General features: G+C 38.0%; 1 non-coding gene across 1 annotated transcript; it reads left to right on the top strand.

Moving 5' to 3' along the window:
* The first annotated feature begins 20222 nt into the window (after nt 1-20222).
* LOC121968782 lies at nt 20223-20328 on the top strand. Its single transcript, XR_006108320.1, has one exon. It is a non-coding gene; the product is annotated as a small nucleolar RNA R71 (small nucleolar RNA).
* Nucleotides 20329-21821: the final 1493 nt, after the last annotated feature.

Consider the following 21821-nt stretch of genomic DNA (forward strand, 5'->3'; position numbering starts at 1 on the left):
AACCCCTAGTCCCATTGGGTCGTCTTTGGTTCAGCTGGGACCCCATTCGGCCGACCGGTCTTCGCTTCTCCGGTCGGACGTCGGATACTTTGACCTCCCCATGGCGTTTACTTCCCAGAAAGGGGGTCCCCCGTTCTTACCGCCGGATCAGTTGCTATTATTTTTTTTGAGTTGAAAAGTCTTGAGAAGGGTATTCTTTATTTGCAGGCAATTCACCCCTCCCCTCTTACCGGCCCCGCTGCACTAACAAGTGGTATCAGAGCTAGATCACCTCAGAAGGACTGACCGTCGACTGAAGCACAAGGATCAAGACGATGGCTGGAACAAGCATTCATCCCTCGAAGTTCGACGGAGACTTCACTACATGGAGAGGAAGAATGGAGGTATTTTTTAAAATGGATTTTGACATTCTTCTAACTATGAAATTTTGTTTTTCAGCCCCAAAAGATAAAGAAGAGTACTAATGGATAAAAAAGGAGCAAGCCGATTTCGTGGCCAATGGAAAGATGGAATTTTACCTGCTCAGCGTTCTACCGCCCTAGGAGGTAAGTCAAATTGGAAGCTACGACTCCGCCAAAGACCTCTGGGAAAAATTCCTAGAACTCCACGAAGACACATCAGAAGCGAAATTAACAAGGCGCTACATCCTCCAGACCCAGCTGACAAATCTCTGGATGAACAACGACGAAAAAGTAGCACAACTTCAAGCAAGAATTAAGGAGCTGATAACACAACTGAACAACCTCGGAGAATCAGTAACAAACTGAGACTCGATCCGATACACGCTCAACGCCTTCCCAAGGTCTCCAGAATGGGCGTCCTTAGTAGATGCATACTACATCTCTAAGGACTTTGAGGTAAGTATTTTAGAAATTTTTTTTATATATTTGAACTTCACGAATCTTGAATTGCAGAGCCTAAACAAGTAGAGAAGCCAAATCTAAATATAGCCCTACAAGCCGAAAAGGACGATATCGACTCTGAAGCATCGATCGATGAAAGTGAAGCGACGCTATTGGTAAGGAAGTTAAATAAGTTTATTAAAACTAACAAATTTAGATCACAGTCAAGAAAGCATCAATGCAATAGAAGGATGGTCCGATGCTACAACCGCAACGAGAAAGGGCACATCAAGGATGACTGCTCAAAACTAAAGAAAAGGGACAAGGAGACTTCTCAAAGGCCGACATCCTTGAAGCGCAAGAGTATGAAGGTTACATGGGATGAATCGTCATCCTCAGAATAAGAAGTCGAAGCCTTCTCAAGATTAGCACTGATGGCCAACCATCTTTTCGAAGAAACCAGCTCAGAGATGAGCATAGAAGAAGGGGGAGGATCATCATCAGAAGAAAGCTACGATGAAGGGGGAGCATCAGAAATAGAGGTAAGGAAGGTACGTAATTTGACTCCCAAACAGTCCTTTCAATTCATAAAAGTTCTCACTAAAGACTTAGTTAAATTAGAAAAGGAGAATAATGAGTTAAAGTTAAACTTAGCAAAAGTATGCCCACTAGATATGTACGATAATTTAAAATTAGAGAATGAGAAATTGAAAAATGATTATGCATGCTTAAATAAATTTCCAAAATAAAAAATCAAGTTATATGAAAAATTAAACTGGTACATTAGAAAACATCAGGGACAACTTAGGAAAGTTCCCAAAAATTATGCACCCCCTAAGTTCTTGATTAATTCAGTAGGAAGGAACCTTTATTGGGTTCCAAAATCTTTTCTAGACTAATTTTTTTTTAATTAAAGAAAATGTGAAAATTTCTTTATAAGGTTTTGCCTAAGGATGTAGTTGTTGCTCCAATAACCAAGAAGGCCTAGTGTCTCGTCACGACCTGGAAGCCAAAATATTGAAATAAAATGTTTAATTAACTTTCTGGTAAAGCATTAAAATTAGAATTAAATAATGCTTTAAAAAGGTTTTTCAAACATTTTTGTAAAGTTTTCAAAAATATTTTTATACTTAGAAAAATTCTCAAAAATATTTTTTGGCCTAAGTTAGCAAATTTACTTAGAACATTTTTTGAATTTCTTTTGAAAATGATCTATTTTATAACTTGAGTATTTACTTAAGAAAATTGCTTTTACACTTGAAATTTTTTGCTTGATAATTATTACCCCATGTTTTTTTTTATGTGATCAAAGGGGGAGAAATAGGTACAAGTTTAGGGGGAGTTATGGAAGTTAATTTTTTTTAACTTAGTATTGTAAATTCTGTAATTGCAATCTTTTTGCTTAAAATGTTAGTTTAGTAATTTCTTTAAAATTACTACTTGTCTTTTATTCCTAACTTGAATTTGGGTTGATGCACATTAAAAAGGGGGAGATTGTTGGACCCTCGTGGTTGTTTTGATGTGATCAACCAAGTTAGGTTAAGTCCTGCTTGTTATTTGATCCATGTGTCTAAGTGTGCAGGAGCTTAGGAGTACTGGAAGTCGAGTGGAAGACGCAGCTAGCGAGAAGGACGACACGGGAAGAGAGTCGACGGGCTTGGTGCTTCCGAAGGACGAGAAAGTAGTGGAAGAGTACACCGGTGGACGAGAAGAACGTACGCAGCGTTCGAGGGACGAGAAGCCAGGTCGGAAGCCTATTCGAGTAGAAGGCCGAAAATTAGGTTCGGGTGAGCCCTATTTTGGTTGGCTGCAATCACCGAAGCAATCAGAGCCTTGGAAGAAGAGAATAAGTCAAAAGGAGCTGGAAAAGCTAGCTGGAGGCACCTTCAACGAATTGCTGAAGGCGCCTACGCTGACTGTAGGCTTAGAGGTGCCTTCATTGCCTTGAAGGCGCCCTCAACCAGTCCAGGGCACCTTCAAGGCCATTGGAGGTGCCTTCGACTTGGCCAAAGTGGTCGTTTGCAATCGAATAGAGTTTTATCCGGTCAAACCCCTTGGAGGCACCCTCAACGTTGTTGGAGGCACCCTCAACACTCGAGATAGGATTTCTAGGAGCAATATAAAGGCCCCTGGAGTTAGGAAATTATTCATTCAACTCTGTATTAAGTTCCTAGCAACTTCTGAGCATTCTTAGTGTAAAAAAGGCTTCTCCGCCTATAGTGAAGGAGACATTCTAGTGGAGCTATTCGATTGCCTTGGATTAATAACCCTCTGGGTTGTAACCAAGTTAAATTTCCTATCTCTATTTTATTACTGCTATTTTATATGTTATTTCTTAATTATTTTTTTTGAGTTGAAAAGTCTTGAGGAGGGTATTCTTTATTTGCAGGCAATTCACCCCTCCACGCCGACCCTGCTACACCAACATTATGATCCACATGCATCATATGTTGAGGAGCCAAGGATGAGGAGCCAGTTGCTCAGCTAGCTGCGAAGCCCGCTGACACACCCATCGATATATCGCCTCTAGCCCTTGCAGTTCTTCCATAGTTGGATGATCGATATACCAGACTTAGATAGGAGATACAAGAAGGATTTTCGCAGCTGATCGAGCAAATGAATGAGCAATTTGACAACCTAGCAAAAGATCAACAGGAGATGTTTAACTTTATTAGAGCTTGGTATATGAGTAAGTAGCCTCCTCCATCATAAATCTTGATTTATCTAGGCTTGATTTTGCTATGTTTTGTAGTTGGATTACTAGGTATTTTCTTCACTCTATGCTATTCAGTTGTCTTGTAGTTTGACTTGATTATGTTGTATTTTAACTTACATTGCTTATGCATGTTCAGTGTATCTTTTATATGTCTTGTCTACAATCATCTTTGAAAACTATCTTTTTATTGTAGAACAAACATTACTCTCTTTTGCAAATATTTTACATAATTTTCTTTTTGATGTATGTCAAAAGGGGAGAGATGAGTTTAAAGTGCATATAGATTAAAAGATAAGTTCAAGTTAATTATGTCAAGTTAGATTGAACGCTTAAACATGAACTGATAACTTATTCACTTATTATCTTAAGCAGGAATGGATCACTTATTCACTTATTATCTTAAACATGAACTGATCACTTATTCACTTATTATTTTTGCTCAAGATTGAGTTATCAACTTGATTTAGTTTAAATTAAACTTAGTCTAAGTTTAACTACTTTAGATATTTATATTTGATTCAAAGCATGTTAAACTATGTTGTCATAGATATTTTTTCTCTAACTTTAAATTGTGTTACTAAACATTAAAAAGGGGGAGATTGTTAGTGTAGTTAACACCGATAATTAAACATATATTTTGATGTATGACAAAGGGTTTATAGTTAGACATTATGTGTTTAATGGGTAAACTAAGTGTGTAGGTCTCTAAACATGAAAAGCCCTAATGGGTCTGGAAGACCATACATTAGGCATCAGAAAAACCATGTGGCTTAGAATGACCAAACACTAGGCAAGGAGTCTTAGTAGATCAAAAAGATTAGACACTAGGTAGAAGACCAGATGAGCTGATATGGAAATACACTTGTTGGGTTAGCTGGACCAGACATTAAGTAAGAAAAGTCCTGGTGGGTCAATCAGACACTGAACAAAAGATGAAGTATAAATAGGTTTGGAGGACCAAATGTTTAGCGGATAAGTCAAGATAAGGTCCTGGAGTGGAGTGTAGTAAGGTCATCTCCTGATTGGATAAACCTTAGGCGTTGATTCGACTGAAGAAACTAACGGAGGTTTCTAAGTTGAGATAAGACAGTCCTAACTGTCATATGAATGCATGCATATTTATCTGATTCTAACTCTATTTTACAAGATCATTATTATTATACTATGCTAATTACGAGCATAATTAACATATATGCATCACAAGTAGGATTAGATGAAGCTATAAAATCAAGATTTTGGGATGACTTAGATGAAATATTACAAAATATTCCATTAAATAAAATAATTTTAATAGGAGGTCATCTAAATGAGCATGTTAGAGTGAAAAATGAGAAATATGAGAGGGTACATGGGGGTTATGAGTTTGGAACAAGAAATAAAGAAGGAAAAACTATATTAGATTTTGTGATAACATATAATCTTATATTAGGTAATACATTTTTTGAGAAAAGAGAAGAACACGTGAACACTTAGTTAAATTTAAAAGTGAGAATAATAAATCATAAATTGACTTTCTTATGGTTAGGAAGAAGGATAGAAAGATTTATAAAAATTTTAAGGTCCTCCTTGGAGAAAGCTTAACTACTTAATATAGGTTAGTGGTGTTGAATATATGCCTCAAACATAGTATCAATAGAAAGAAAATATATACGACTCCTAGAATTAAGTGGTGGAAGTTAAAGGATGGGAGGCAAGATATATTTAAGGAGAAGGTAGGAGTAAAAGCATTAGGTGAAATATACGGTGATTCTAATATGACATGGGATAAGATGCTATCAAGGTTGAAAATAGTAGCTAAGAGGGTACTTGGTGAGTCAAAGGGAAATGCACCACTAAGTAAGAAATCTTAGTGGTTGAATGAGAAAGTACAAGAGAAGGTGAAGGAAAAATGAATAGCTTATAAGGAATTATATATTTGTAAGAATAAGAAAAACTTAAAAAATATAAAATATCCAAGAAAGAAGCTAAGAGAGTAGTGAAGAAAGAAAAAAATAAAACTTTTGAAAGATTATATCAAAAATTAGATACAAAAGAAGGGGAAAGAGACATTTATAGAATAGTTGAAGTGAGAGAAAGGAAGGCAAGAGATCTTATCCAAATAAAATATATTAAAGATGAATGTAATATGATACAAGTAAATGATGGAGAAATAAAAGAGTGGTGGAAGATGTATTTTCATCAACTTTTTAATGAAGGTTTAGGTGACCAACTTAACTTAGGTAATTTAACTAGATCAAATAAGCATAGAAATTTAAATTTTTATTAGAGAATTTAAACTTTAGAAGTATAACAAGCTTTAAATGAGATGTTCAATAGAAAAGCTGTTGGACTAGATGATATTTCGATAGAGGTATGGAAGTGTCTAGGGAAATAAGGTATTGAATGACTTATAAAATTATTTAACATAATATTAAAAATAAAAAAAATATTTGATTAATGGAGGATGAGTATCCTAATTCCCTTATATAAGAAGAAGGGAGACGTATAAAATTGTACAAATTATAGGGGTATTAAACTAATAAGTTATATCATGAAACTTTGAAAAAAAGTAATGGAAAAAAGATTAAGGAAGGAGACCATGATGACCTAAAATTAATTTGGGTTCATGCTTGGAAGGTCAAGAATAGAAGCTATACATCTTCTTAAATAATTAATTGAAAAATATCGGAAGAAAAAAAAGATCTACACATGGTATTCATCGACTTAGAAAAAGATTATGATAGAGTCTCAAGAGAAATTATATGGAGAATTCTAGAAAAGAGAGGTGTTAGAGTAACATATATTGAACTAATTAAGAATATGTACGAGGATGTATCAACTAGAGTAAAGACTTCGGGCAGAGTAACTAAAGTATTTTCTATAAAGATAGAGTTACATAAAATATTAGCTCTAAGTCCTTATCTTTTTACACTAATTATTGACGAACTCACTACACACATTCAAGATACAGTATCGTGGTGCATATTGTTTGCAGATAATATTATTTTGGTAGATGAAACACGTGAAGGAGCAAATGATAAATTATAATCTTGGAGGGAAACATTAGAAGGGAAAGGTTTTAGGCTTAGTAGAATAAAGACAGAATACATGGAATTTAAGTTTAGCAATATTAGACATAATAAGATAATTATTAAGATAGGAGATGATAAGTTGCCTAGAATTGAGAGTTTTAGATATTTAGAATTATTTTTGTAAAATGATGGAGGGATTGAGAGAGATGTCTTACAGAGAATATAAGTAGGATGGTTGAAATTGAGGAGAGCGTTGGATATTTTATGTGACCATAAAGTGCCTCTAAAACTTCAAGGAAAATTCTACAAAACTATAGTTAAACCTACTATGTTATATGGAACTGAATGTTGGACTATAACTCAAGCACATGAGCAGAAGATGAGAGTTGTAGAGATAAAGATGTTAAGATAGATGTGTGGACATACGAGACTAGATAATCTTAGAAATGAGAGTATTAGAGAAAACGTCGGAGTTGCATTTATTGAGGGAAATCTCTAGGAGACATGTTTAAGATGGTACGAGCATATATTTAGATGATCAATAAATACTCTAGTTATACAATGTGAAACTATGACAAACATGCATATCAAACGAGGAAGAGGAAGACCAAAAAAGACTTGGTTAGCAATAATAAAATAAGAAAATTTATTTAAGTATATATGATAATATACTAGGAGATAGAGCTTAATGATGTAAAAAGATCTATATATCCAACTCTACCTAGTGGGATAAGACTTGGTTGTTATTGTTGTGCTAACTTTATTTTATAGAAAAATAAAGTTTGGGGTGATTAAAAGGTTAGGCCGACCAAACCAAATGGTTCAGTCGATTGATCCCCAATGATGAGATCAGATCAAATTCAAATTGAGTCAAAGAAAGAAATCTTATTTCAATTGACTAATAGCATGATCAGTCGACCCTATTTTGATAACTGAAGTTTAAATAAGTTTGGATCAAACAACAAAGAAAATAACAAAGTTTAATTGGCCGCATATAGGGTCGGTCGACCGAACACATTTGGTAAGAGCAGATTGGATAAGATCAAATCACTAGATCATTAACCAAAAGGAAATTCAAATGTTTAGTTGTAAAATACGATGCCCAAATAATAATTAACTAATAAGGTTATTTGACAAATAATCTTATTGAAATTTTTAGAAATTTTCTGGGATTTAAACGAAGATCGTATGACGTATGTTAAGGGGATAAATTATTGGGCCAGGGGAAAGCCTGTTTAAGCTATCCTATTTAAATGAGGAAATGTTTAATTTCTCTATTTTCTTTTCTATTTTTTCTTTTCCTTCGTTTCTCCCGTGCCCTAAACCCGACGCCGCCTCTCACTTCTTCTCTCTCGGTTTCGGCCACCCCATTCCCTCTCTCTCGCCTGAGCACCGCACAGCCGGCGATTTCTTCCACTCATGTGAGCATCATAGCCACGACTCTCTCTCTCTCTCTCTCTCGCATGAGCACCACAGACCGCAGCCGCCGACCTCTCCTCACGCGAGCACCAGAGACGAACGCCATCACACCCGATCGCATGACGTTGCTCAGGTCGTCACTCGCCGGAGCCTTCTAATCCCTCAACCTCTCATCTATAGCTCCACCAGGTACACTTCTCCTCAGATCTCTCTTCCGCATAGCTTGATCTTCAGCAAAAGGGGTGGGAAATCTGAGCCCTAGCTTCGCTGGATTTGGAGCTTGGTGGAATCAGGGGTGGTCGGCATTCCAGAAGGTGACTTCTTGCTCTAGTGCCTTGAAATCGAACGACCACCATCAAGCCCTTCTCTACCGACCCCAACAGCTACTTGCGGGCGTTCTTGGTTGGGAAAGAAGCTGCCGACACATTGGGGTAAGGCATTTATAACTTTGGATGTTAGATCTTTAGATTGGGGTGTTGGTTTCAGTTGGATTACATGTTGTTTGAGGTGATTGCTCCTGGTTGTAGCTTTACAGTAGCTTCAGCTATAGAGTTTCGGCAACAGGCATCATTAGCGAGCATTTTCCGACTGTAGCGTTTCCTGGCCGTGAAGCAATAGGGAAGGTATTGTGAGTTGTAGGGAATTTGATTCTTATGGTAGCTTAATCTATATATGTTTGCAAATAATTAGGGTTTCTAAAGTTGGATAAGAATTCAAGTTTATTATTGGGTACATCGAATATAGCTTGATTATATATGTGGTTACAGGACTTTGATTTACGACAAGTTACTTGACGGGTGGATAATTTTGGCCGCTCAACCTATATTAAAGGCGAGTACTTCTTGCTTTGTTTCTTTTAGTACTTTTTCCTTGGTGCATGAGCTATTTTTGGATAAGGACTACTTTACCTTGACTCCACTCATATTTTTCTTGTGCTTGATACTTCCACTCAAACCTTTGGGTTATTCGTTTCTATATCCATACAGTCTCTTGTTGTCATTTATGATATTTAGCAGATATTAGATACCAACCTTATATGCTTTGATTGTTATTTATTTATGTACCATATTGAGCATGCTGGCTTCATGTAGCATACTTGATTCTTGTTTACATGTATATGATGACTGTTGTATTTTGTGCATCATATCATTACATACATGTTAATGACAAATTCTCCCTTGCGGCCGAGAGAGTCATTAACCAGGGCCGCACGCTCAGCCACTTGAGAGAGTGGTAGCTGGAGCAGATGCTGCTTGTCCTATCGTGCTGCACTCGGACACTCATGGGTAGTGGTAGCTGGAGTTGCGAGCAGCAAGGACCCCCTTCGCTTTGTAGCTAGTTAGCTACTCAGCACCTGCCCACCCGGTCACTCGAGAGTAGTCGAAGCCTTTGAGTGGTATAGTTGTCATCGATCCGGCCTCTCGACCATACAGGGGTCGTGGTGTAGAGAGGTGGGCAGGGTGACCATTCGTGCATACGCTGTTATTATTATACCTGTTGATGTTGTTGCTTACTTATGCTGCTATTGCTAGCTTATGCTGCTGGTGCTTACTTATACTGATATACTTACATATGATGAGATATATATCTGCTGTATGTTCTTATACTGACTTACCTATTGGTAATATGTATATACCTCACATGTTACCCTTGTAGTTATTAGTAGCTCTGTAGTAGAGTTGTTCTACTCCTGATTTTACTAGCCTAGGATATGGTGTCAGGTATGGACATTTATTATGATAATATGGCAGTATCTGATATTACTTTTCGTATGAGATTGTATACCTTTGTATCTCTAGTTCTTGATTATGTTCATGCACTATCTTTTCCTTACCCACTGAGTCCCAACACTCACCACCCCATAAAATGATTTTTCTTTCGCCAGGTAGCAGGTAGATGAATCAAAGATGCTTGGGAGAGTCCTGGCTGCCAGTCCTACGTCACATCTAAAGACTACATCGGGTTTCATTTATTCTTTACTCGTATTTTTGTATTTGGTGTTATATTAATTCGATTATCTTTTGGAGTTTATTATATGGAGTTGAATTTTGTGTTGTTGTGGTGTTGTATAAGGCCTAGCTGGCTAGCAGTGTGTTGTTTTAGTTCGTGTGTGCTTTCTTTATCATTTTTTCGCTATGTTGATTTATAGTACAGCCGAGTGAACTGTTATATATATATATATAACGGTGTGGTTGGGTTTATTTTGTTCCAACCGAGTAGGCGGAGTATATAACTGCATGATTGTGTATATATATTCCAGTCATGTGGGCTGATGGTTATATTGTGTGAATATTCTTGTATATATGCTTCATATTATCACCGTTACAGGGGAGATGCTGTCGAAATTTAATTGGTAGGGACTCCTCTGGGGCGTGACATTAGTTGACTGAACAGGGAGTCGATCGACCAATTAAGGCATATTTATAAAAGATACGATCTGGGCAGGTTGATTACCTAGATGTGAAGCCTGACATATTCTAGAGTTTGGTCGATCGAAAAGAGGTTCAGTCAACCAGATGAAAAACTTATAAAAGACCCTTGATTCTAAACAATTAATTCTCTCAACGCTCCATCTCGATCCTACTACTTAGAATGTGCCAGTCTTTCTACTACAACACCAAGAGTGTAACACCCGTAAATTTCCTTTCCTCCAAAAGAGCAAAAAGAAATAGAAGAATAGAAAAGAAATAAAAATATATATACATAAATGACCCGGGCTGGGATTTGAACCCTAGACCTTTGATTTAAGATTGGTTTAAGTAGCCATTAGGTGGTGGTAACGCATCACATTAGAAATAGGCAACTATTCATTATATGTTGATTTTGTGTGAAGAGATACTTCAACTTTCACTTAGTATAAAAGGGAAGGAAAGAGAAGAAAACCTAACTTTTCATTCTCTCTTCTCCTCCCTAGACGAAATTCCTCTTCTCCTTTCTTTTTGGTTTTCGGCCAAGAACCCTAGGGTTCCAAGGTGCTAAGTTCCTTCAAGGGGAGAATCTAGAGGAGAGTTTTCCCAAGGATTAGTATGCGCGGGAAGGGTAACTTGGAGATTAAGGCATACAAGAGAGGATCGTCTTTCCTTCACCCAATAATAGTAAGATATAGTGAAAGGAGGTAAGTACTACTCACCTGCAGTATAAGTTGTTTCGATAATGCATGTGGTGTTATGTTTTTATGCATGTAAGGAAGATACATGTTGGGTTATGTTTAATGCATGGTAAGGAAGATACATGTTATGATATGTAGGATGCCCTATGAAGTTTTGGGATTAAGAGCATGTTTAGATTATCTTGAATTGCTTCCTATATAATTTTGGGGCTAAGAAGCATATTCAAAATGCCTAAAGTGCTTCCCTATAAGTGTGGGGGATTAAGCGCACCTAAGGTGCTTGTTTAAATGACAAGTAGGTGCAAGTATAAGAAAGCGATATGTAAAAGTAAGTATTTTACTTTAAAGTGGCATGTACTGGACACAAGGTCCATGGGTGGGCTCCTAGATCACCTCTAGGCCCCTAGATCGCCTAGTATTACCTTAATAGGTTCGGGATTAGCTACCTCGAATCTCATTAAGGATGCACGCAAAGTAGTACAATGCCGGGCCCAAGCAAGTTTATTATTATTTTCACTAGTTATGTAATATAAAGTTTTCAAACTGCATTGTTTGTCTTAGTAGAAGCCTTCTTAAGTTTGAGAATTTGAGTTATGAAGTTTAGCATGGGTGAACTCTATAGTATGACAAGACTTATGTTTCCATTACATGTTCTCTTTGTTAGCATAGTCTTATGTTGATGTTTTGCATGATAAATCTATTAAAAAATGCATGTCATGTACATATTTCTGAATTATGCATTTTAGCGTGAATTATTGTCAACGCGAGTTTTGTGTTTTTGCTAAGCAGATTTGAAAAGTCTAATCTTGTTTAATGCTTGTTTTGTGAGTAGATGGTACTTACTAAGCATTCACTTATAGATTTGCATTTCCTTATACTGCAGATACAGGAAAAGGAAAGCTCAAGTAGGAGGAGGCAGCAGGAGCAGTGTTTTGTGTGTGTGTGTGATGGAACAGTGGAAGGAGATCGAGAACTTGTTATTGTATGGAACATGTCGGAACTTGGTGTTAAAGTAATTTCTTCTTTTCGCTCTACATAAAATACTATCACTAATTACCTAGGATGAAGTTGTTAGTTTGATAGTATAAGAGTAGCGAAGAGGGGAGCTCTAGGGTCTCCCAGAGGGGAGAAAAAACCCTTTTGTAGAGTAGGGCGTGACCTCGACACGACCCATGTCACGACCGTGTGGATTCACATGACCCCCTACTTCTTGCTCTCGGCCAAGGTGACACGGCCGTGTGGTTTCACACGGTCGTGTACCTCTTCCTCTCGGCCAAGGGGACACGACCGTGTGGATTCACATGACCGTGCACCTCTTCCTCTCGGCCAAGGGGACACGACCGTGTGAATTCACACGACCGTGCACCTCTTTCTCTCGGCCAAGGGGACACGCCCGTGTGAATTCACACGGCCGTGTAGCTCTGCTTGTCTCCAGGTCATGTCCTATCAGTCGAAACAAGTTAGAGTATATCCATGGTCTAAGTAGTATATAATGTGTAAGAATGCCAAAATTTAGATATGGAAAGGGTAACGTCTGTCTTGATAAGTAAGGGTGTGAAGGGCGGGCGTTACAATTTGGTATCAAAGTAAGTTCCATCCTTCCGCCACACACACATCAGCATTGATCCTGCAGCTTCCAAGTAAGAAAGTACTTTCTCACAACTTTTATGCATTTTATTCCTATTATGATTAGTAAGAACTGTTTATTAAGATTAATAATGCTTATACTTGAAAGTATTGAGGGCAGCAAGTAAGAATGATGGCGGACTGACGTATGTCTCACTGGTTGATTATGAATATGTAGATGGCCAGAGGACGATCGTCTAGACAGCTGAGAGTTAATGAACCTCAACTAGAGACAAATGAGTCTGTACCACCGGCCAATCTTTTAGAAGTAGTAACTCAGCTGAAGAGACAATTGGCAGAACAACAGCAAGTTATAGCCACCCTGACTGCTAACCAGCAAGCTCCACCCATAGTCCCACCGGAAGCTAATGTGGTGGCACCAATTGCGGTCAAGGTTCCATCAGTTACACCTGCAACCCTTGCAAGGGTAGTGAGGCAGGAAGCATACCTTATCCAGTGGCAGAAACTGAAACTAGAGAACTTCTCGGGCACCAACGAACCGTGGGATGCTCAAGCATGGTTCAAAACCCTAGAGAGTATAATGGAGTTGCTAGACTGGCCAGAAGTAGAAAAGATAAAGTGTGCTTCCTTCTGCCTCATTGGTGATGCAAGAATGTGGTGGGAACGGGTCAAGGCGAAAAGAATAGTGAATCAAATGACTTGGTCTGACTTCGAGATTGAGTTCTTCGAAGAGTTCTTTCATATGCGGGTCACAAACAAATATTACGATGAGTTCATGGAATTCTGACAAGGAAGTTTATCAGTTGACAAAGCTGTGAAGAAATTCAATAGGCTGGCTCGTCTATGCCCTGAGCTAGTCAGCACAGAACGAGAAACGGTAAGACTAATACTCAAGATGTTGAGGCCAGAGATAGCTTTGAATGTAGCTGGCGGAATTAATAAACCGTAGACTGCAGAAGAGCTGATTAGTAGTGCCCTAATCATGGAACATTACCTGAATAGTATCAAGTAGCAGAAGCCAGCACTGATTGAGAATAAAAGTCAAGGGAGTTTTGGCACTTAGAAACCCCAGAGGCATGGTTCAACCTGGAAGGGGAGCTCTAAGAGAAAGCAGTGGAGCAATAAAAAGGGAGGATCCATAAGCAAGCAGCCTAAGTATGCTACGTGCCCCACGTGTGGAAAGATGCATCCTGTAATCTGTCGTAAGGACACTAGTAGCAGTTATACGTGTGGTCAAGAGGGGTATATAGCCAAGTATTGCCCAACCAAGATCAACCTACCTCTAGCACAATCTATTCAGTATGGAGACAAGCAAGCACAGTTACACCAGATGCAGGCCATGTTGGAGGGTCCTTATATTAGCCATGGCAGATTGGAGGCTCCACCAAGTTCTAAAAATGCTCGAGTTTTCTCCCTTACCAGAGAGGAGGTAGCAAACACCTCCACTTTTGTCACAGGTCAAATACACATTTTTAGTCTATATGCAACTTTGCTATTTGATATTGGGGCAACCCATTCATTTGTCTCCATAGCATTTGCTAAAAGAATAGGTATACCCCCGGAGGTCCTACGCGGATAATTCTTGACAACGCTACCCTCAGGAGAGATAATGACATCTACGCATTGGCTATGTGCTGTGCCAGTCAAAATTTCAGACAGAGAGCTGTACAGTGATCTGATAATGCTGAACATGTCTGATTATGATATTATTTATGGGATGAACTTTCTAAGCAGGTATGGTGCTTCCATCGAATGTCGTAAGCGATGAGTCCTATTCCAACCTGAGGCAGAATCTAAGTTTGAGTTCATCGGAGAATCAAAGAAGAGAACCCAGAAATTCTCATCGACCATAAAAACTCAGAAAATGTTAGCTGATGGATGTGCCGGGTTTCTAGCTCATGTGGTTAATACCCAACAAGAAAGAGACCAAAAGCTATAGGAAGTTAGAGTTGTATGTGACTACCCAGAAGTGTTTCCGAATGAGTTGCCAGGCTTAGCTCTGGATAGGGAAATTGAATTTGAGATTGAACTCATCCCTGGTACCCATCCAATCTCAAAGGCACCCTACCTCATGGCTCCGACAGAATTGAAAGAACTTCAAGGACAACTACAAGAGCTTCTTGACAAGGGTTTTATTCGCCCTAGTCACTCACCATGGGGAGCTCCAATTTTGTTTGTAAAGAAGAAGGATGGGTCCATGCGAATGTGTGTGGACTACCGAGCGCTGAACAAAGTAACAATCAAAAATAGGTATCCCCTGTCGAGAATTGATGATCTATTTGATCAGTTAAAGGGAGCCACAATCTTTTCCAAGATGGACTTGCGATCTGGATATCATCAAGTGAAAGTGAAAGTGGATGATGTACCGAAGACGACATTCCGAACGAGGTATGGGCTCTACGAGTTTGTAGCTATGCCTTTTGGAGTGACGAATGCTCCCGCTACGTTTATGGATCTGATGAATAGAGTATTCAAAGCATATTTGGACAAGTTCGTAATCGTCTTCATAGAAGATATCCTTATATACTCCAGAACTCAGGAAGAACATGCTGAACATCTGAGGACGGTACTATAGATTCTTCAGCAGAGCCAGTTATATGCAAAGTTCTCCAAGTGCGAGTTCTGGCTCGATCAAGTGTCCTTCCTAGGTCACATTATTAACAAAGATGGGGTTATGGTGGATTCGATAAAAATAGAAGCTGTGAGTAACTGGAATAGACCTAAGAATGTTAGTGAAGTCAGGAGTTTCCTTGGGTTAGTAGGCTACTACAAGAAATTTGTAGAGAACTTCTCAAGGGTCGCCTCCCCATTGACAGTACTTACCAGAAAGAACAGAAAATTTGAGTGGACAGAGGATTGTGAGAGGAGTTTCACTGAGATGAAAAGGAGACTGATGTTGACATTCCGCAAGTGTACAAAAATGTCATAAGTAATAATAAAAGATATCGTATCCACAGGGACTGGTATAAGCACTAAAGATATCTCAACGCGAATTTGCTAAACAACAAATCAATGGATTGCCAAAAGCAAAGTATAACTATGCAAAGTAAAACATAGAAACTAAAGAATAAGAAATAAGAATAAGGGATATGATAAAGGTATGTTCTAGGAGTTTCGGTTTCTTTGTAAGATTATTCAATGTAAATGATCTACCAAATCTTATTCCACAATTGTCCATCATTTGTAGGAGGTTGCCGGTTCCCTCTTGCAATAGACAACCGGCCTAGGACTACCTAAATGTGATCAATTAGGAATGAATCTATGTTATCCTTACACGGGCTTGCCTGTCACGTGCGTCCCTCGGATAATCAACATAAGAATTCATCACTCCTCAACCGCATCAAGATATAAGATATGAACACATACAATCTATCCTATCCCCTTGAATAAACCTATTTCACCCTCAAGATCATCTCTTAAATGTCCTTACATGGGTTTGTTCCTATCACGAACGCCCCTCGGAAAATTGAATGAGAAATAATCTCTACAAGATCCACAAGGTATTCAAACATTCAATTAAGAATTCCCATTAGGTCCAAATCACAACATTCCACACAAGATCAAAGAGATACAAAATAGGACAAAATCATTGAAATAGGAAATTGGCAAATCCACAAGAGATTTACATCAAATCTTCATTACAAATACTCCCTCCATCCTAGAACAAGAGATCTAATCCATAGAACGAGGAAAGAAATTCAAAAATAAGAAGATTACAAGCATCTTGATCCCCAAATCCAAGAAAGAAAGGGAAGAAAGGCATATCTACGATGAAGAACGGTCTTCGGATTCGATCCAATCCTTGCTCCCGGAGTTGAAATGTTGAAGATCTGCCCTCGAATTGCCGGGAAATCCCTCCAAGAAGGTGGAGGAATGCCCAAATCTTGATTTCCCCCAAAGGGGAGAAGATCCCCTTTCAAATCTTGAAGAAGGCTTTATATAGAGGAGGGGTTTGGGCGCCACACGACTCCGAGACATGGTCGTGTGAAGCTTACACGGCATGCGCTACTCCCTTCTCTGCCCGTCTCTCATGGCCGTGTGTGAGACACGGTGATGGCCTGCTCTTCCACTGCTCCCCTTGCACGACCGTGTAGATCTACACGGCCCGCACTGCCTCCGGCTCTGGAGCTCCTGCACGGCCATGTCGTGCACACAGCCAGGGTGTTTTTGTCCTCTGGAAATGTTGCACGGCCGTGTGTGTCTACACGGCCGTGCATTGCTTCATCTCTGGAGTGCTTGCAAGGCCGTGTAGTGTACACGACTTGTCTCTATTGGCTTCACAACTTGGCACGGTCGTGTGAAGATCACACGACCATGACCAGTCCCCTTCCTGCTGCAACCACACGGGTGGTGATCCTCACACGGCCTTGGCAACCCCCCATGGCATATGACAGTCAAGGATGGTGTCTTCCTCCTTTGTAATTTTTGCCTCGGACATCATTTCTTCTCCAAAATCGACTCTTGTGTACAAAAAATGCACAAAAATAGATCTCCAAACAAAAAGAGTAAATATGCTAAAAGCAAAGCTGGAAGTACGAAAATGTATATATAAAGCATGTGCAAAGTATGTGAAAGTGCATCAAAACATGCTAAACAAGAGTATACAATCTACGCACATCACACCCCCAGACTTAAACCTTTGTTTATCCTCAAGCAAAATGCCGCAATCTAAATTCATATGTTCTACAATGCACTCATATCCCTAATGCATTTTCCTAACTCTATCAAAAAGTTTCATTAACAAGCATGATTATGGAAACAATTCAAGAATGGCTCAAGCATAAGTATCTTGTGCACAGTGCATTAAGTAACTCAAAACCCTTCAAGTTTCAATCTTTGTTCTAGTCAAGTCGTCATCAAATTTGAGTTCCTAATGTTTTCGGTGATAGACATGTAACCGGTAATAGGCACTTACATGCCACACACTTGGTTTATATTTCTCAATCAACCCAAGGTCTCAAAGGTGTGCTCAATCTCAAGAGAAGCTAAGCAGTCATTTCCCTAGTAACCTAACTCGGTCTCAAAGGGGTGACTTGCTAGATTCCACTCACGACAACTATTTTTTATATCCCTTATTCATTTTTTTCTATTTTTTTTCACTTTTTTTTCATAAGTATTTGCATTGTGCAAAACTTATTTACAAATGTACTTTTAACACAATTGTTGGGATATTTTGATTTTTCCAAATGAGCTTACATGACTTGAGCCTCATCCAGTAACCAAAATGAAGTTTGAGAAATCACCATGGAAACCAAGTACTAAACAAACAAGATGAATCATGACTATTTTAATGATATCAATAATCCAATCTCAAGTATAGTGAAGTGAAGGTAAGATCCTTAAGGTCAAGCCAAATCTCACACTTATCTCTATATGATACTTAGCTTATTTCATGCTACCCAAGATAGAGAAAAGAGGTACACTAAGCATACTACTAGCATCACTTAAAACATCTTGAATCTAGATAATGAACGTGCTAACATGTTTACTAAAAGACAAGAAAGCATATAAGTGAAGTTTGATGTTCTCAAGATGTATGCCACGAAAAATCAAAACAAAATGCAAGACATAAGCAAAAAATAAAAACAAACAAATCAAATCAAATGCATCTAATGCATCCCCCCAGACTTAAACTTTTCATTGTACCAATGCAAACTAGAAATGATATATGGAGGAGATTTATGATGTTTAGAGAAGTTACCAAGTGATGAGCTCCAAATGGTTGACATTCATGTTTTTAAAGATACTCCTCTATCCAATGCTCACATTCCTCCAAAACTTTGAAATCGACAAAAATAGGATAGATAAGAAAAATTAAGTTGAGGATACAAGTTTATTATAAGGAAAGAAATGAAACTAAAAAGAAACTAGAAAATGAAAACAAGATTGGACTTGGGTTGCCTCCCAAGAAGCGCTTGTTTAAGGTCATTAGCTCGACCACCTCATTAGATTCATCTAAATCTTACTCTTGGAGGGGTAAGATATTTCAACACCCTCCTACCGAGGGCTCTTATTATGGAGGGAGCTTCCAATATAGGAATTACAAAATGAAGTATTGCTCTATCCATCTTCGTCTTCTTTGAAGTTCTCTCAGGTGGTCGAAGACTGTTCAGTGTGAGCTTCCAATTATTAGCCCAAGTGAAATCTGCACATGTAAAGAAAGTACAAATCTCCCACAAGCATATTAGATAAGATAGAGCCATAACCATATTAAGATAAGTAGAATAAGAAATAAAAACTAAATCACATCCAACAAAGTCAATAATAGATACCTCTATAAAATTCCCTAAAAGATCACAAGAAGTACTAACCTTACTTTGCTGAGAGATACCTGAAATTTCTAAACATGTAGAAGTGAATTCCTCTAAATCAAATGATAGTTCTGGCTCTGGCTCAGGTGTTGGTGAAATCAAAGATGGTGATTCTTGAGACTCAACCATATCTACATGAGTCCCTACACATTGTTCCACAACATGATCAATTCTTACAACCTCTAAGGGTTGTATGAACAAAGGTGGTGATCCTTGAGTGCTGCTTCCACAACACAACTCCCTACACATTCTTCCATATCATCATCATCAACGCAAACATTAAAAAATAAACCAACATCTATGTCCTAAATAGGAGAATCAATAACAAGAGGATTAATAACTTCACTTGCAGTTTTAAGTTGATCTACCATATCACATTTATCATCTGAAAGTTCAATGTCACTATAACACCCTATAAAATTTGGAGGTAGATCTGAAAACTTATTTACCACTGCATTATCAATGAAATCCTCATCTGAAGAGTCTTTATCTCCATATACATTCAAAAATATGCACTCAACCATATTAGTGTCACATGATTTGCCGAAGTTTTTATTTTCATTGACCCCCACTAACCTTTGTGGAAAAGGAACCCTTAGTGAAGGTCCTAGGAAAGATTGAACTTTCTTTTTCCCAAATTCCCTTTGAGCTTTTGGAGGAGGTCCAACTTGGTTATCTAGTGTTGGTGTGATCAATCATTGAGGGAAAGATACTTGTGGCGTTTGGGAACTTCCTGGAGAAATGGAACTGAGTTCTTGTGATCTTCTATTATTCTTCTCCTCAATTTTAAACATGTCCTTCTTCAGAAGTTCTTCATGATTTTTTTCAATTCTCAACCCAACATCAGCACACTTTTCACCAGATCTTGTCTACGAAGGACGGGGATCTTCTTTAAACCATTTTGAAACAATACTTTCAATTTTTGCCCCCAAATGTTTGAACTCCCCGTTCTGTGACTTGTGATTTTCAAAACTCATAGATGGTTGAGTTACAATTTGTTCGACAGGCTCTATAGCATTTATGGCTTGCACTTCTTGAATGTTGGAGGGAGATTTCATCTAACTTATGTTTGATCATTCTTGGAGGTTCAATATCACTTGATCAATTAACATATATGCTTCATCTACACTTTTGTCCATAAAAGTACCTCCAGCTGATGAATCCAATAAACTCTTATCTGAGAAAGAAATTTCCCCATAGAATATGTGTAGAATCAACCATTTTTTAAAACCATGATGAGGGCACTATCTTTGAAGACTCTTGAATCTATCCCATGCTTCAAATAATGACTCTCCATATGCCTGAGCAAAATTTGTTATGCAATTCCTCATATACACTGTTCTGCTTGGAGGGAAAAAATGATTCAGAAATTGCTTCTCCAATTGTTCCCAACTTGTGATGCTTTGAGGACGGAGAGAATATAACCAAGTCCTTGCTTCATCCTTGATACTAAAAGGAAATGCCATCAATCAAACTGCATCTGCTGACACTCCTTCACATTTCACCATATCACAAATTTCTAAAAATGTTTCAAGATGCAGATAAGGACTTTCTGATACTTCTCCTCCAAATTTTTGACCTTGTATCATGAAAATTAACTCTTAGGTCTAGTTGGAAACTTTCTGCTTCAATTTGAGGTTGCACAATGGGAGATAAAAATCTTGCAAAAAAGGGTGTAGAAAAATTTCTCATGGGCTTGCTTGACATGTTAGTGCTCATGGATATTCAAGAAAAAATTATTAGAAGTTGAAGAATCAAAGACAAGAAATAAAATGCAATATGAAAAGAAAGAAAGAAAATGCAGAATTTAAATTACAAGAAATAAAATGCATAATGAAAATAAGAAAGAAAAGACAAAAGGAAAAAGAAAAATATCTAGAATAATTCATATACTAAATGCTAAAAATCAAGAATACAAAATTAGAATTAGAATTAGAATTGCAACAAAATGAATTGTCAAGAAGTTGAAAGATATGCAAAAATTATGAAAATAGAATTCTAAAGATTAGTTACAATTATGCTAATGAAAAGAAAAGTTGTGTTTAGTCTAACTCAATTGATAATCTCTAATGTTATAGCGCAGTCCCCGGCAACAGCACCAAAAACTTATTGACGTTCCGTAAGTGTACAAAAATATTGTAAGTAATAATAAAAGATATCGTATCCACAGGGACTGGTATAAGCACTAAAGATATCTCAACGCGAATTAGCTAAACAACAAATCAATGGATTGCCAAAAGCAAAGTACAACTATGCAAAGTAAAACATAGAAACTAAAGAATAAGAAACAAGAATAAGGGCTATGATAAAGGTATGTTCTAGGAGTTTCAGTTTCTTTGTAAGATTATTCAATGTAAATGATCTACCAAATCTTATTCCTCAATTGTCCATCATTTGTAGGAGGTTGTCGGTTCCCACTTGCAATAGACAACTGGCCCAGGACTGAAATCTATACCTAAATGTAATCAATTAGGAATGAATCTATGTTGTCCTTACACGGGCTTGCCTGTCACGTGCGCCCCTCAGATAATCAACATAAGAATTCATCACTCCTCAACTGCATCAAGATATAAGATATGAACGCATACATTCTATCCTACCCCCTTGAATAACCCTATTACACCCTCAAGATCATCTCTTAAACGTCCTTACACGGGCTTATTCCTGTCACGAACGCCCCTTAGAAAATCGAATGAGAAATAATCTCTACAAGATCCACAAGGTATTCAAACATTCAATCAAGAATGGCCATTAGGACTAAATCACAACTTTCCACACAAGATCAAAGAGATACAAAACAGGATAAAATCATTGAAATAGGAAATT

This window comes from Zingiber officinale, chromosome 3B, assembly GCF_018446385.1.
Source record: "Zingiber officinale cultivar Zhangliang chromosome 3B, Zo_v1.1, whole genome shotgun sequence".
In the NCBI taxonomy this organism is placed as follows: domain Eukaryota; kingdom Viridiplantae; phylum Streptophyta; class Magnoliopsida; order Zingiberales; family Zingiberaceae; genus Zingiber; species Zingiber officinale.